We start from the raw sequence: 8,461 nt of genomic DNA on the forward strand, positions 1-8,461 counted from the left end.
GCTGTTTCAAGTTTAAATTTCAAAATCGTACTGCTGTCTTCACTACTGTAAAAATCTCTTAAAGTCTCTCACAGAGGCCTCGAGTTGCTTTCTCAAATCCCCAGCAGATTGTTCCATTGTTTTAACCTTCCTTAGAAACCAGTTATGATTTTCTGTCCCAATAAAGATTTTATACGCAAGATGTTTTCTGCAATATTTTTGCAGCTGAACATCAATGTGCAGAGCTCATTCAGTTGGTGCAAAAACATAATGCAAAAATGTTACAGTGCCAGTGTTGGGCACATTACTCAAAAAAAGTAATCCACTACAGATTACTAATTACCAAGGGTGTTAGCTGAATTGTTAATCATCCGTGGCTAAGCCCAGATTCTTCCCCACCAAAAAAAAAAACTTTTTAAAACGTATTTCTAAATAGACTGTTTGCATGCATTTTTTTTTCTTGCTTATAAGGGCTAATTGCTTTAAAAAATGTGAAAATTGGACAAGTTGGATTTATCATAAAACTTCCCTCAAGTGTTATCACTGTTTGCAGGACTACCAGACTGATCAAATCTAACACGAAACTAGGCTAGTTTGGTGTCGCTAGCCAAGGGGAGGCACAACTAATCTATCACTGTATGAGTTTGGCTGCTACAGTGCCATGTATAGTACATTAGCTGTCCTTATGCTCTGGTCATATCATGTTCACGTAACTTACATATTCACAAACTCATACCTTCCTGCTCAGCATGAGAGCATGTTAGTGTTTCAGTTTCAACTTGTTTACTGGTTTAAATTATTATTTTTTTAATTGGCGTATATCCTTTTTTCTTCACACTGACTGTGTGAGCTAGCGTTTGGCAAAATTGAGAGCTGTCGGCCAATAAGAGACGAGTATTTCCACATATTTTATCTGTAAACCCTGTCTGATTGATCTCGCCTCCATTCACTGAAGATATAAAATTACAGGCGGTCTTCTTTTACTGTAGTTCAGTTACGTAGTGACAAACCACTCCAAATAGAGAATTATTCAGGGCTAAAGAAAAAATCTTCGGCGCTACGGCCCCTAATGCTCATGCCAGGTTATGCCCCTGGCAGCCACGCAAAATGTGATTTATTTTAAAAATGCATTTTCCTTAGTATTGTTTTCTTAACAATAAATTTGAATTGAAAGTAAAGTTACTTTGTAACGCATTATACCCAACTCTGTACAGTTCCAACTACAAAATCTCCAAGGTACAGTACTGTGGAAGTTTTAGGCACCCTATTTTTTTTGTAGTACAAACCTTTCAGAGCTTTATTTTATGATTTCTACATTATAAAGTCAGTACAAAAAACATTTTAGATTCCCAAACATTAGTTTTCTAGAACAAAATTAAAAGGTTACAGAAAAATGTTTGTATGTCATTAAAGAAACCATATTACACACCATATTACATAAGAGACCATATTTCAGACAAAAAACAGAATGAAGGCTGCTGGGTTTTGCTGCAAAAATAAGAAACAAATGCGACAGTCAGTCTCCAGAAGAATTGTGGCTGGTTCTGCAAGATGCTCAATGAAACTTACAGCTAATTTCCTTATATAACTGCACAAATTGTACCAGAGACTACTTTTTTTTTTGTCACACCAAATATTGACTTTGTTTCATTTACTACTTTTTACTGCTCTTCATGGTATTTTTTTTAAATGTAGAAACATTTACTTCCATTATTTTGAAGGCATCTTTGCGCTACAGCATTTCTTTGCATGTGCCTAGAATGTTTGCACTGTACTATATATTTAACTTAATAGTACTTCTCCAGTATATTAATTTCTCTGCATTGTGAAAAATTTTGCTGCCTCATACTCTATTACTTGCACAGCAGTGTGGAAACTTCATACTAGTCATTAATTGGCCAGATACTGACTCAGACACATTACAGGAGACATACATATACAGACATAGTAATTTCCTTGTAAACAGGTTATGTCTCAGTGTGTACGTGTGGGGGTGGTGTGTGTGTGTGTGTGAATGAGTGAGAGAGAGAGAGAGAGAGAGAGAGAGAGAGAGAGAGAGAAAAGAGAGAGGCGGGGGGGGGGGGGGGGGGTAAAGGCACTCCAGCAAATCCATGCCACACCCATATTCAGTACAGAGAAATAAGCAAACAGCAGATGAATTCAGTAAACAGAGGAGTAGTTATACAGCCTGTCCTTACAGAGAACAGCAGGGCGTGGAAGGTCACTATAGGTGAAGAAAAACAAAATGAAGAAACGCTCCTGGAAGATTTCTTATCATACATAAAAACCTTGAAAGGCTTTGTTTCCACAGATTGAAAATAAAGGTTGTATTCCGCATGTAAGGCATGTGAGAAGTAGATGGTTTTGCAATAGCTGACACTGTATGAATATTTCTTTGTTAGTTTCATTGTTTTTATTAAAAATAAATAAATAAATAAATGTCAAAGAACAAAACATTCAAGTTTTTTCAAAAGCATGGGGTGGAGCAGATTCACTCAGGCCGTTGCAAATGGAAGAATGAGCACTCTAGTGTAATGGCAATTCAGAGAGATCCGTCACTCCCAGTGATCCATGCCTTTAGATAATGCAAACTGTGTATGCACATAACGTTGGTCTCAGCATTGAAAACTTAATATCTCAAGTACGTTAATACTGCTATGTGGGAAAGGGTGTGTTTCCTGGTGAGCAGAGGATAGGTGTGTCTGCTTGTGTGCACTACAACAAACTGTTGGTGTGTCAGGATGAGTCATCCTGTATGACTACAGTACTTGCTGTGCCACTTGTTCAGAGAGCAAAGCAAAGGAAAAGAACAAGGAGGGGCAAAGAAGGCTGAATTTTTAGGGTGTGTCCTAGGATCAACTTCACAGGATAAGAGAAACAACTTTTAAAGTTTTTTTCATAGGCTAAATGAAGCAAAGGAGAATAAAACAATAAATCTGGAAAGTTTATACTCAGATCTTGTTTTGTAAGTTTTTGGTTGAATCGCTGAATTGTTGGCAATCAAAACAATTGTATTTTCATTCATTTAACTGAGAAAGGCTGAAAAGGCTGCACTAGTCATAATGATACATAAAAGGGGGGGGGGATCCCTATCCACGCCAACAAAGCAAGCAGTGTATTTGCACAGGAGGAGCATGTGCTGCTGTTTTATATAATTTGATAGATCATGGGATATTGTCTATCCTAACAACACAGAGAGGCTTACAGTACTTCATAAACATAAGCTCTGCATATTTTCATGAAACAAAGACATACTTTTTGACATTTTTCTGATTGATTATATGGTCTTAGTCTCATTGGACATATTAAAATTTGATCTTTTCCAACTTGAGTAGATTTCTATAAACATAGAATCTTGCCAACTAAAGGTTGATCATTTCATGTCATGTGGCAATTAAGTTGATTAAGACATTTTGTAGTGATGTAAACTTTTGGGCCATATTGTAGCCTATTATTGTGGGCACATGTGAATTTCATTAGCTGGTTGTTTTTCCTGAGAACAGGAGAACTGTGGAATCAGGCCATCACATGCCTCTTGAATTGGACAAAGGAAGCAGAACATCAAATGTCTCTGCACCAAAAAGCACTTTTCAGTTTTGCAAGAGACAGTTGAAAATTGTGTTCTGGTTTAGCACCTTTTGTAAGGCTTGCACCAACTTTAACTAGACAAGCACATTCCATATTAACTGCTTCAGAGTTGAATGCTTAATATACCACTAGCATGTACTTTTCTTTTCACTTAGACATGTAGCAGTGTAATGTATACATACAGATATGGTTTTCCTTTACCACTATACTCTGTGAAAATGAGCAGTTACTCCCTCCCATATTTTGCTTGCTTTATCATACACATACCAAGATAAGCTTTATATTATATGTATACATTTTTTAATTGAAGTAGGATGCCAAACCTCTGGCCAGGCTCTCCATAACAGAAGCATATATTAACCTTGGCTGTTGCTATGGCCACAGTGTTTTGTAAGTTTATTACCCCAGGGTTCCTCTGATCAAGGTCTTGTGATTCAATGTAGTTTTTCCAAATGTCCACTAAGAAAAGAGGGAAGAGAGAAGAGTGTAGAATGTCAGATGGATTGAATTGTGGTTTCCCCTGCAGATTATGACTCACCAACACGTGGGAGGGACGGGCCAAAAAAGGGACTATTCTGGGATGGCAGCCATGGTAACATAATAAGCAAAGGGGCAGGGTTTTTGACTGCATGTTTCCATAGCAATGGCCCTTGTGTGTGTGTGTGTGTGTGTATGTGGGTATTTCAAAACACTGGTTGAGAAGTAGTAAAAAATGGATAATGTGCAGCCAAATGCATTGTAATGCTTAAGAGATGATTTTAGCAATGTAATAGAGTTTAATATCAGAGTGGATAACTTATGTTTACAATAACAGCCTCTGAAATAAATTCTGCCATTTATATCTTTATTTGAACTGAAATGTTATTTATCTCACTCAGCTAAGAACTTTCACATCTCTAATTTTGCCTGGGTGGCACGAAACAGTGCAGCACTTCTCTTTAACTTGAGGGAGTCATATCAGCACATTGCTTAAAAGCTGCTCCAGCTTGAATTCCTACAAATATCTACTGATCTATATTTCACAAAGTTTACATTTTAGTATTTGCTCTGAAAGCCATGAAAATACAGAAGCAAGTGTAGGTTACAACACAGATAAATAAATATGATACTGGGCAAACATCTTAAGTTACCTGAGAAAATTGTTTAAGGCAATCAAATTTCATAGTTCCTCAAGGTTTCAGATACAATAAGAGTTTTACATAGAACCATTAAGGATTCCCCCAGAGGGACAACCCAAAAGAACCTTTAAAGTCCTTAACTGACCCACTCCTCTATAAGAGTATAGAGCTGTGGTAAATTCCTCCAAGCTGCTGTTTCCCTGTCCGTGGTACCCCACACACTGATTTAACATTTTAAGTGTCCCATCACACTTCCACTCCAATTAGATATCATTTGAGTTGGTTGAGTGCTGTGGTGGTAAAAGCAATGTTTTAACAGTCAGATGCTTCCCTAAAATAACAGCACAATTAATTTAAATATATTTACAGTGGTGCTTGAAAGTTTGTGAACCCTTTAGAATTGTCTAGATATCTGCATAAATATGACCTAAAACATGAGATTTTCACAAGTCCTACAAGTAAACAAAGAGATCCCAATTAAACAAATGATTAGACAAAAATATTATACTTGGTCATTTATTTATTGAGGAAAATTATCCAAATACTACATATGTGTGTGTGGCAAAATTATGTGATCTTTGCATTCACTATCTTGTGTGACCCCCTTGTGCAGCAATAGCTTAAACATTTCCGGTAACTGTTGATCAGTCCTGCATATCGGCTGGGAGGAATTTTAGCCCATTCCTTAGTACAGAATAGCTTCAACTCTGGGATGTTGGTGGGCTTCCTCACATGGACTGGCTGCTTCAGCTCCTTCCACAAAATGTCTGTTGGATTAAAGTCAGAACATTAACTTTATTCTTATCTAACCAATGTTTGATAGAATGACTTGTGTGCTTAGGATTGTTGTCTTGCTGCATGTCACACTTTCTCTTGAGATTTAGATCATGCACAGATGTCCTGATATTTTCCTGTAGAATTTGCTGGTATAATTCAGAATTCATTGTTCCATCAATGATGGCAAGCCGTCCTGGACCAGATACAGCAAAACAGCCCCAAACCATGATACTACCACCACCAGATTTCACAGATGGGATAAGGTTCTTATGCTGGAATACTATGTTCTCCTTTCTCCAAACATAATGCTTCTCATTTAAACCAAAAATTTCTATTATGGTCTCAACTATCCACAAAAATTTTTTTCAAATAGCCTTCTGGGTTGTCCATGTGATATTTAGCAAACTGCAGATAGGCAGCTACATTCTTTCAGGAGAGCAGTTACTTTCTCCCTGCAACCCTGTCATGCACACCATTGTTGTTCAGCGTTTTCCGGATAGTGAACTCAAACATTAACATTAGCCAATGTGAAAGAGGCTTTTAGTTTAGAAGTTGCTCTGGGTTCCTTTATGACCTCGAGGACTATTACACCTCTTGCTCATAGTCACAACTTGCTCATGAAATTCAAAACCATGGTCTTGAATTTCCTCCATTTGTACACAAACTGTCTTACTATGGGTTTGTGGAATAGAAATGCTTAATAAATGGTTTTGTAACCTTTTCCAGCATAATGAGCATCAACAACTTTTTCTGAGGTCACCAGAAATCTCTGTTGTTTGTGCCATGATACACTTCCACAAGCGTGCTGTAAAGATCAGATGCTGATAGATCCGTGTTTTTAAAAAAAATAAAATAAAACAGGGCACTCACTCAGACTTGTCACCCAGCTGATTGAAAACACCCAACTCTAATTTCAGCTTCAAATTAACTGCTAATCCTAGAGAGTCACATATTTTTCCCCACTCACAGGTATATAATATTGGATCATTTTCCTCAATAAATAAATGACCAAGTGGAATATTTTTGTCTCATTTGTTTAACTGGGTTCTCTTTGTCTACGTTTGGGACGTGTGAAAATCTGATTGTTTTAGATCATATTTATACAGTTATTTAAAAAATTCTAAAAGGTTCACAAATTTTGAAGCACCACTGTTTATTTCTCAGTATTCATCTTTGTTTTGAATAGATCTGGGCAAATCCCCCAATAATGTAGGACCTACATTATTGGTTGAACCTACATTATTATTGTTTGAACTGTACCTACAAACTGGGTTTCATAAAAACCTTAACAAAAGGGCACAGGGTGCTTCACACCAGATTCTTCTGACATACTGGTACTTTTTTCAAAAAAAAATAAATAATAATAATAATAATAATAATAATAATAATAATAATAATAAAATAATAATAAAAAAAACCACTCAATTTTGGACTCATTGACCTCTAAGACTAATATAATGGTTTCTTAGCTACAACACAATTTGTGGAAACCATGCTTTAATAAACATTTAATATATAGAACATGTTTTGGGACTTGCACCACATTATTTACTCACAACTTTAACAGCTTCTTTAAATTCATGGTGTAAATGGCCATTTACATGTCACACTGCGAAAGTTTATTTTGGTGGACTATTTATCGTTGACAATAACAGCTTTGTTTTTTCTTTCTTTTCTTTAATCAAAGAAGATATTTCCATCCATGTGTCAATGAGATGGTTTAGTCATTTTAATACAAAAATGTCACTGTATTTATGTGTTCCAGCATTAGCACACCTGGGGAGCTTCATCAATGAATAGTGACACTGATGAGATGGTGGTGGAATTTAACAAATGCGTGTAACAGCTGAGGTGCCCAAAGTAGAGGTTTGGGAAGCAAACATGTTCTGCTAACAATCTGACAAAATATAAATAACTTCTTGGAAAATACACTAATATTTTGTTACTTTTACCATACTACTGTTAAGTTGTAATTAATCTAATATGTATTACAACAAATAGTTGTGTGTTTACGGATTGATCAGTACCGTCTTACAGCCTTAAGCAGTATGGTTTAAGACTTTTGAACAGTACTGACAGAATTAGTTTTTTTAAATAAGAAAACAAGCTTCTGGAACTTTTCCAAGTTTAAGCCATGACTAAATGGCTGCCAATTTTAGCTACGGTTTTGCTCCCTTTTGTCCATTTTTTTTTTAACAAGAGGCCTCCTATGAGCATTCCATTCCAGTCATAGTTTTCATACTGACAGTTTCAGTTTGTTGTGAATAGTATTCACCTCAAGGCTTGCACAGGTTAACAGAATATTAACAATCTATCATCTGATAAGGCATGTTAGTCTAGGACAGAGAATTTCATAAAATTTGACAAGATTGTTAAAGATACTACTGCAAACCACGTGGGTTTTATTGTCTTTCCCTCATGTAACTCGTATGCAGTCAAATGACATGCCATTTCTTCAGGATCATGGTTATAGGACTACATAAAGTGCAAAAACACAATAGTGTGAGATCAGTGCAGGGCACTTGGAGAACTAATGGTAAACACCTGCTCTTTGATATTTATGAAAATGTCTGACCACTATCTTAGGCTTTAAAGCATACAGAGTGGTATGAATCATTTGAGTTTGAAGCTCACATAATTTAAGTATGTGATGCTTTTGAGAAACAGGTGCAAACTGTAAGCATCAGATTATAAGCATAAATGTATTTTGTTTTTTATGTTTAATTCTATTAAATGTTTCAATATGTACAGTGCCCTCCACTAATGTCGGCAACCTTGGTAAATATGAGCAAAGAAGCCTGTGAAAAATTGTCTTTATCGTTTAACCCTTTTGATCATTTGTTCAAAGAAATCACAAAAATACTCTGCTCTCATGGATATCAAACAATTGCAAACAAAATACAGATTTATCAAAAAAAAATCTTTGTTAAATATAGGTGCGCAACAATTACTGACACCCTTTTATTCACTACTTTGTGCTACCTCCCTTTGCCAAGATT

This window comes from Ictalurus punctatus, chromosome 8 (genome assembly GCF_001660625.3).
Source record: "Ictalurus punctatus breed USDA103 chromosome 8, Coco_2.0, whole genome shotgun sequence".
In the NCBI taxonomy this organism is placed as follows: Eukaryota; Metazoa; Chordata; class Actinopteri; order Siluriformes; family Ictaluridae; genus Ictalurus; species Ictalurus punctatus.